Source organism: Nerophis lumbriciformis, linkage group LG12 (assembly GCF_033978685.3).
Source record: "Nerophis lumbriciformis linkage group LG12, RoL_Nlum_v2.1, whole genome shotgun sequence".
Classification (NCBI taxonomy): domain Eukaryota; kingdom Metazoa; phylum Chordata; class Actinopteri; order Syngnathiformes; family Syngnathidae; genus Nerophis; species Nerophis lumbriciformis.
In genome coordinates this window covers 24,641,945-24,649,936 of record NC_084559.2, presented here as the reverse complement: position 1 = coordinate 24,649,936, position 7,992 = coordinate 24,641,945, and positions in this window count along the sequence as shown.

Sequence of the window (7,992 nt, the reverse complement as noted above, 5' to 3'; positions counted from 1 at the left end):
TTAGACCGACAGTGTCTATGGCGGAAGGGAGCTGGAAATGAGTTAACTTAGAAAAGCTATCCACGACAAGAGGCGGGGTGTCTTGTCAGCAACATATGCGGCTTGATGAGGTGTGGTGGGAAACAAGAAACAGAAGGATGGCAGGCAAACTTAGACCAAAGTGGGGAACCACTGCAGCACGTTTGTGCGAAGCTCAGGAACATCAAAGAGCCGGTGAGGTCAAAGGTGTTCAGGAAGAAGGGGGTTATTGGCATTGTCTGACACACACCTTAACCTCAAGCTGTAGGGAACCAGTGATGAGGGAAGGCTGGACAAGGGGTTATATAAGTTAAAATATAATATAGCTTAAACCAGGGTTGCCCAAATTGGGAACTAGTGGCCACATTTGGCCCACCGAGTCTTTTCATTTGGCCCGCCAATGGATGGCTTCCCAAATGTAATACTCATGCTAACCACTTTGAAGCTCACACAATCAATGAGCCCCATTCAGCAACCGTTCTTATGAACACATTTTGTTCTTAGGCCCACTTACGAAGTTTTTAAGGAGATTTTTGTATTCACCAATGTTTTCTTAGCTGGGATTTGTTTGTAGGTAAGAACAAAATCTACGAGTGCTCCAGAGCACTCTTAGAGTGGCCTATTTGTTCTTAAGTGTGACAAGTTCCCTTACTTCTATTGTCTAATGTTAAATTAATGTAATTGATAGATAGATAGATAGATAGATAGATAGATAAGACAGACAGACAGACATACAGCAAAATGAGCAATATATAAACATTTCAAAATACTATGTGCGCACACACACACACACACACACACACACACACACACACGATCATCAATTACCGGGGCGTTGATTTAGTGATTGGTGACTCTTTAAAAGACCAACAGGCCTCTCACACCCTGTTGCAACTCAACTCACACAATGGCATTGCTTTTGCTGCTACTGCAAGATGCCGCAGATCGTGTCCTGGGGATGGAGCACATATTTCACGACCATGTATACTTATTTGCCCGAAGTAAATATTTATTTGAACGCTTTAGGCTACCTCAGAAATCCCCCCTTTCTTAAACTTACATTTTGACATTATGTATTTCCCCCGCGGGATAATACCAATTTCTCTTCTGTAATCTGTTTGTGTTTTCTCCGTGTGTTTGATGTTCGGCTTTTCCGCCGGATTTGTGCCCTTATATGGGGAATTAAGGACGTTTACCTATGCAAATTACGGAATTAAGGGTGTTTACATATGCATATTGGGGAAATAAGGTCGTATTTATTTGCAAATTATGATAGACACGCACGCGCTAATCATTTGGCATTCAGCAACTTAAGAACAGCAGGTGGAAACAATTTGGCCATTTAAGAACACGTCATGAATTTGAATGGACTCCTCTTAGGAAATCACTTAGGAAGAAAGATAAGAGGAAAAGTTAGGAACTTATTGCTGAATGGGGTCCATTGTCGGCATATTCGCAAGGCTAACCAGTCTATTGAACATAATGATCTCCAACTCTTTAAAATATAAAATATAAACTTCTCACTCATAGTGCAAATATATGCTTATAATTGCTGTTTCTGCCCGTGACCCATTCTGGCCTGCAGCCTGGAGACCTTCCGTGTCACGTCTACAGTCTCATGCCTCACACTCGGGCCTTCTGCAAGATTCTATACTTTTCAAAGTAAAAGTAAAAGTCTCTTTCCCTCTTGTGGTGTTTTTTAACTAAACAGTAACTGCAATTATAAAAATGAATAAAATATTTAAAGAATATCTGTCTTGAAAATAAATGCAAACTACATACGAATGAGTAAAATACTGTAAAAATAGAGTTGGGTTAGATTAAGGTTAGGGTGTAGGCATAGTCTAATTACTACATCAAAAATTACAAGTGAGTTTAATACAGAAAAAGTGCACATTTGTCTATAAACTGTCACTTGAAGTATGTTTTGGGCTCACAACAATTAGCGAGAATTGTTATGCATACACTACGTGGTAAAAATAAAATATACAAACAGCCTATGAACATTTAATAATTAAGTATCTTTGACAATTCAAATTACATTGCATGCCAATGACACTATGCAGCATTCTTCAGAGCTCTTTGCGTTTCTTAAAGCAACCTGCATATGCCACATAATGCCAGCAACAAGCGCTGTTTAACCATAGTCACACTAGCTACATATGTACATATATTATGTACGGCCAAAATTGTTAATTATAACAATTGAAACCTGTCTAAATTGATTGCAACAAATTAACTTAAAGGGGAACAGCACATTTTTGGGGAATTTTGCTCATCATTCACAATCCTTATGTAAGACAAGAACACATATGTTTTGTTTTTTTAATGCATTCTAAATAGAAAAGAAATGCGATCAAAAGTTCACTTACGATGGAGCCTATAGGAGTTACTATATTCTGCCTATAAATGCTTAATAAACATCCAAACACCTCCATTAAGGTTCTATATACATGCTGTAAGCATATATGTAATGTAGTAACAGGCGCACACACAATAACATGTAATATTTACGTATTTTACTCATTTTAAACATATGCGAAGCATTAATATGAAAAAATGCATCACAACGTTCGCATCACTGATTACTGCTCACTGCAGACTTCTTGAGAGCCAACAAACATATTAAAACAATGTTTCTGTATTGCCTGTTTATTACTGTTTTTCTTAATACTTGCCGGGACCTAAGTCCAAATTTCGTACCGTATATGTGAAAATGTGTACGATAAAGCTCCTTGAATACTTGAATCCTTAAAAGTCTGCTGTCATTAGGATGCCGACTGATAGAATCTTGTTATACCCCCGTTTAGACGAAGAATGACTCATAATCCTCGCAAAGAAAAAGGGTTTGAACCAAGCGTCTTAGTCTTTCTCGTTTTTCTCGGGTATAAATTGGTTGTCAAAGTGTACCAACTTGTCGGATTACGTCCTCATCCTTCTACTATCTAGGTGAGAGGCATTATTTATGATCTACAATAAACTTCCACAAGCTCTAAGGCAAAAAAGCAGCTCACCAGCTGACAATGTCAACATAGGCACACACGCTAGTGATCACGGCGCTGCTATAAATCATTTGTCTGCATTAGCGCTTATAATAACAATATCACAAATACTTATATTCAAGTCGTGAAATGTAAATGGAGTATTGATCGCAGATTTTGGATGGTTATTTATTGGGTTTTAAGGGTGGAATAGAGGACCTCCCATTGGCTCCATTGTAAGTGGACTTCTATTTACATGTATTTACAAGCTAAAATGATTTTAATAAAATACATCTGTCGTCTTGTCTATTATAATGATTGTGAATGATATGCAAAATTCCAAATAAAAGTGCAGTTTCCCTTTAACTCTGACTCGATCATAAAATGATTCGCAATGTCTTCTTTTTGACCCTCTGAGCTTACTGTGGGACATGTCCAGACATTAGACGGAAATGCATGACACTGGAGGCTCCAGGCTGCTGCCGTACCCGATCAGGCCCATTGGCACATTTTCACTTTGGCCCTTGGAGGTAAAATGTTTGGGCACCACTGGCTTAAACAGTTTTGGTCCCAGAAACGACCCGTGCACTCTGCAAGATATGTGTTGGCATGCAGATGTGTGGTCTCTTAATCTAACAAAGTTCTTACTGTTTGGTAAGCTGCTTTTTACCAAGTTGAGAACCACATCAATAAAGTCATAACATGTTAATTCAAATATTAATAATTCAGCGTATCAAATGCTTTTGTTAGATGCTGCAAATTGTTGCCGATCGATGACATCGGTCATAACTTTGTTAGTTTGATTTTCGATGTTGAGATGGTCTGTGATTCTTATGTTTCTTCTTTCGACTTTATTTTATTACAGCGCTGCTCATGAATTTGACACTAAATTCCTTATTTGTGCTGCTCACCTGCTTAGTTTGAGCAAAACTTGTCAAATGCCAAATCCAAGTTTTCATATCCCTTGCAGTAAAAAAATTATGACATTCTAAAAATCCGTCAGGCTGAAAAGAAAATAGTGAAAAAGGAAGAAGTTACACCAACCTCACTGTTGCAACAACCCGTAGTGCAAGTTTCCAAAGTGCTCTTCCAGATACACTTAAGACAATATGCATGTATGTTAATTTGAAACAGACACAGGACTGAACCAATATTTGGGTTGGCCCCAGTGCCAAACACAAACCACTATTGAAACCACTCTACAATGTACACTTTCCACTGTCCCTTTGGGATCTTTGTTTTTCCCGTTGTTACCAGGGGGCCATCTGCTGTCATGGGATGCAGGACTACACAACTGCATGCGCATGCAGGTGAAACAGCATTACATGATGGATGGAATCATATATATATTGGATGTGTTTTATTCATAGCAGAGCTCAATTTGATTAAAGGCGTGCTTGTATGAATCTTACATAACTGACACTTATTGTCTGTTTGATTTGACTTAATACATATTGTACTACACTCAATTGTAGTGTCAAATCCCTAAGTGTTCAGCCTGCCTATTGGGAATAAGGCAGTCAGTCGGGCTCCTCCCAAGCCCACAGTACTCATATCATCGTAGTACAGCTGGGAGAAGCATTACATCAGCAAAAGAGACATGAGTGAACCATCAAATGAGATGTATCCACAAATGCAGATGAATGATGAAGAACAGCAAGAAGGAGGAAGGGTGCAGGAAGAGCACATCAACACTTATGGTGAAAGTGTGGATGAATGCGATGCTGCAGACAAGGAGACACAGGCAAAGGTGCAATCTGTCTTCCAGCAGGTACGGAGCCAGATCCGAACGCAAGTGGGCGTGAGGACTTCGAAGAGCAGCATAATGGAGCTAGTGAACCGACTCAAAGAGAGACAGTCTTTGGAGGAGGACGTGGGTGAGGAGAAGAACGAAGAAGGCAAGAGCAAGAATGGAGCGGATCCCAGAGAGAACACTTTGCGTGCTATCTTTGAAAAGAAGTTAGAAGACACCAAAATGTCTCTAAGAGATGAGTTTGAAAAGCAGCTTTCACAGGTGCGTAAAGAGATGCAGACCTACACGGACCATGCCTTGAAAGAATTGGAATGCAAAATGCAGATGGCGACTCTCAAAGAACATGAAGGGAAAAGTCACGACAAGAAACAGAAGCCTCCAGCAACGACTCTGTCCAGGAGAGGGCGGGCTCTGACTCGGACGATGACCACCATCATCCCCAAGACATGTGCGTCTATCATTGTCGGCCCACGTGCCAGATCAGAGACTCTAACGTCTTCAAAAGGGGAAAACTCTCGAATTCTGCCGACAGGATCTGTGATTTCGTCAACAGGGAGCAAATCTTACCAGAATCGCAAGCCCCTCCCACCTGCTTGCCCTCCGTGGCACCAGAGCAAGACCATCAGGCCAAAACCTAAAGTAGGAGAAGGACTGGATAGCAGTCCATGGAAATAATAAGAAAGAAACTACTGAAATAATGACCTGTTTTTGTTATTGCATGCAAGTGTAACTATCTGCTTTGTGATCTAATATCAAGTTCTACATTATTTTGTTAGCACTGGTAATGTTGTGCATGAAAAATCAATAAAAATCTACTAATTACATAAATGTGTTCCATTTTGTAATTCAGTTCATGAATTTTGGCGGATTAATTTGCATGAACAAAGTACAGTAATGCCCTTAGGTGAGGGTTATTTTTCATAGCGAATAAGAATATTAGAACGATGACGACACATTTTTTATTTCAATACTTAATTGGAAAATTAGAGGTTTAATGGTTTGGACATTCTGAAGTGTTTCATGGCAACAGATCTATTTGAGACAGATCTATCTTTTTGCAGTCGCTTAAAAATGTAGAAAGACTACAGAAAATAGAAAATGTGTCCAAGTGTGTAAATTTGCACACTATTAATAATTGACTATTCAGCCTTTTCCCAGCAGCCCCAGGCAGATATTAATATAAAAAATATGGTAGCTTTTACAAGGCGCTGAAATTTAAATGATGGTTTAGGATAAGTTTAGAGGAAGCTGGAGCATGTCCCAGCTGACTGTGGGTAAAAATCTGACTACACCTTGGCATCAATAGACAAACTACCATTCACACTGATTGTCATTGAGATGGAATCAGTCCAATATAATATGAAAATAGGTTGTGTGAACCACTACATCAATGTTTCCCAATTTTAAGATACTGCAGGACAGTGGTTGGGAATCACTGTGCTAAATGACCCAACTGTAAACATATCAAACAAATGAAACAAAACATTCAAGGGTCATTCAAGATTTTAAGTATCCAGGAGTTGTGCTGAATTCACAATTATCTTTTAAGCAGCATGTTAAAAACCAGTGAATTAAATCAAATATAACATACATTTTCATATATATAAAAAATAATTTAACAACGAACTTCGCACAATTGTATTTTAATTCAATGATTGTGACATATTTAAATTACTGTATCACCAGCTGGACACTGACAAATGAATTCACACTAAAACTGGTGAAAGTTATTTATAAAAAAGCATTAAAAGGCCCATCATGTATCACCATTCCAGAATACTCGAGAAATACAATCTCCTCAATTAGGAACATTTTATTAAGTATGCTAATTCAGTTCTTGTATATAACATTCCTAATGACCTAGCACCACCTACTCTCAAAAACTTTGTGAAGAGGAAGGCCAACAGGTCTATAAGGTCTAGCTCTAGTCCAAGAGTGGGCCCCTAAAGAGTACACCTTGCCAAGGCTCTTACAGTTAAAAACAAATGGAGACCTGTAACCAGTCCTGCAAATGGACTACTTTTAGGGTCATTTCTGGGGCATGTCCCGAGTCGACATTTTATTGGAAGTTCTCAAAAAGTGTGAGAACTATCACTTTCTGTAATAACGGTGAGGTTTTACCTTCCCAGTGTCACGTAATTAACACTGACCTAGCTCCCACTAATAGTGTAAAGCCTGTCCACATCTATCCAAATATTGATATTAAATATTAAATGTAGAGTATATGTAGTATATGTAGAATATATTTATATTATTTATATATTATATATAATATATTACCGCATTTTTCGGAGTATAAGTCGCACCGGAGTATAAGTCGCACCTGCCGAAAATGCATAATAAAGAAGGAAAAAAACATATATAAATCGCACTGGAGCCCGGCCAAACTATGAAAAAAACTGCGACTTATAGTCCGAAAAATACGGTATATATATCATATTATTTATTATTATTCTTGTCTATTGTGAGCAAACTGTGGTGCTGAATTTCCCCCAGGGATCAATAAAGTACTTTCTATTCTATCTATTTCTATTCTATATGCTGTGACAAACAACATAAGGATTTGCCTCATGCTTCAAGTATATTACACAAAAGCAATACCATGTTTTCTTTAAGGTAAATTTATAGGTGACAGTTTTTACCGTAAAATATACGTTTATTGGGGCGGTATGGCGTAGTGGGTAGGGCGGCCGTGTCAGAAACCTGAGGATTGCAGGTTCAATCCCCGCCTCTTGACATCCAGATCGGGGCAGGACACTTCACCCTTGCCCCCTGTGCTGCTCACACTGGTGAATGAGTGATGAATGAATGATAGGTGGTGGTCGGAGGGGCCGTAGGCGCAAACTGGCAGCCTCGCTTCCATCGGTCTACCCCAGGGCAGCTGTGGCTACAAATGTAGCTTACCACCATACTTGCCAACCCTCCCGGATTTTCTGGGAGACTCCCCAAATTCAGCGCCTCTCCCGAAAACCTCCCGGGACACATTTTCTCCTGAAAATCTCCCAAAATTCCACGCCCCCTCCAGGTCCGCATGCATGGAGCAATGTTGTTGTAATATATTGAGTTGTAGGCAATAAACAGGCGAGGGGATGAAGTATGTTCCTTTACTGTAGACTTCAGAACAGACTCACACACTTGACGTCAGGTGCGCAACACCACGTAAATCGTTGGCCAACCAAAAAGTAACCCCAGTACACTATAGCCAACATTCACCAGGAGATGGCAACAGACAAACATAGA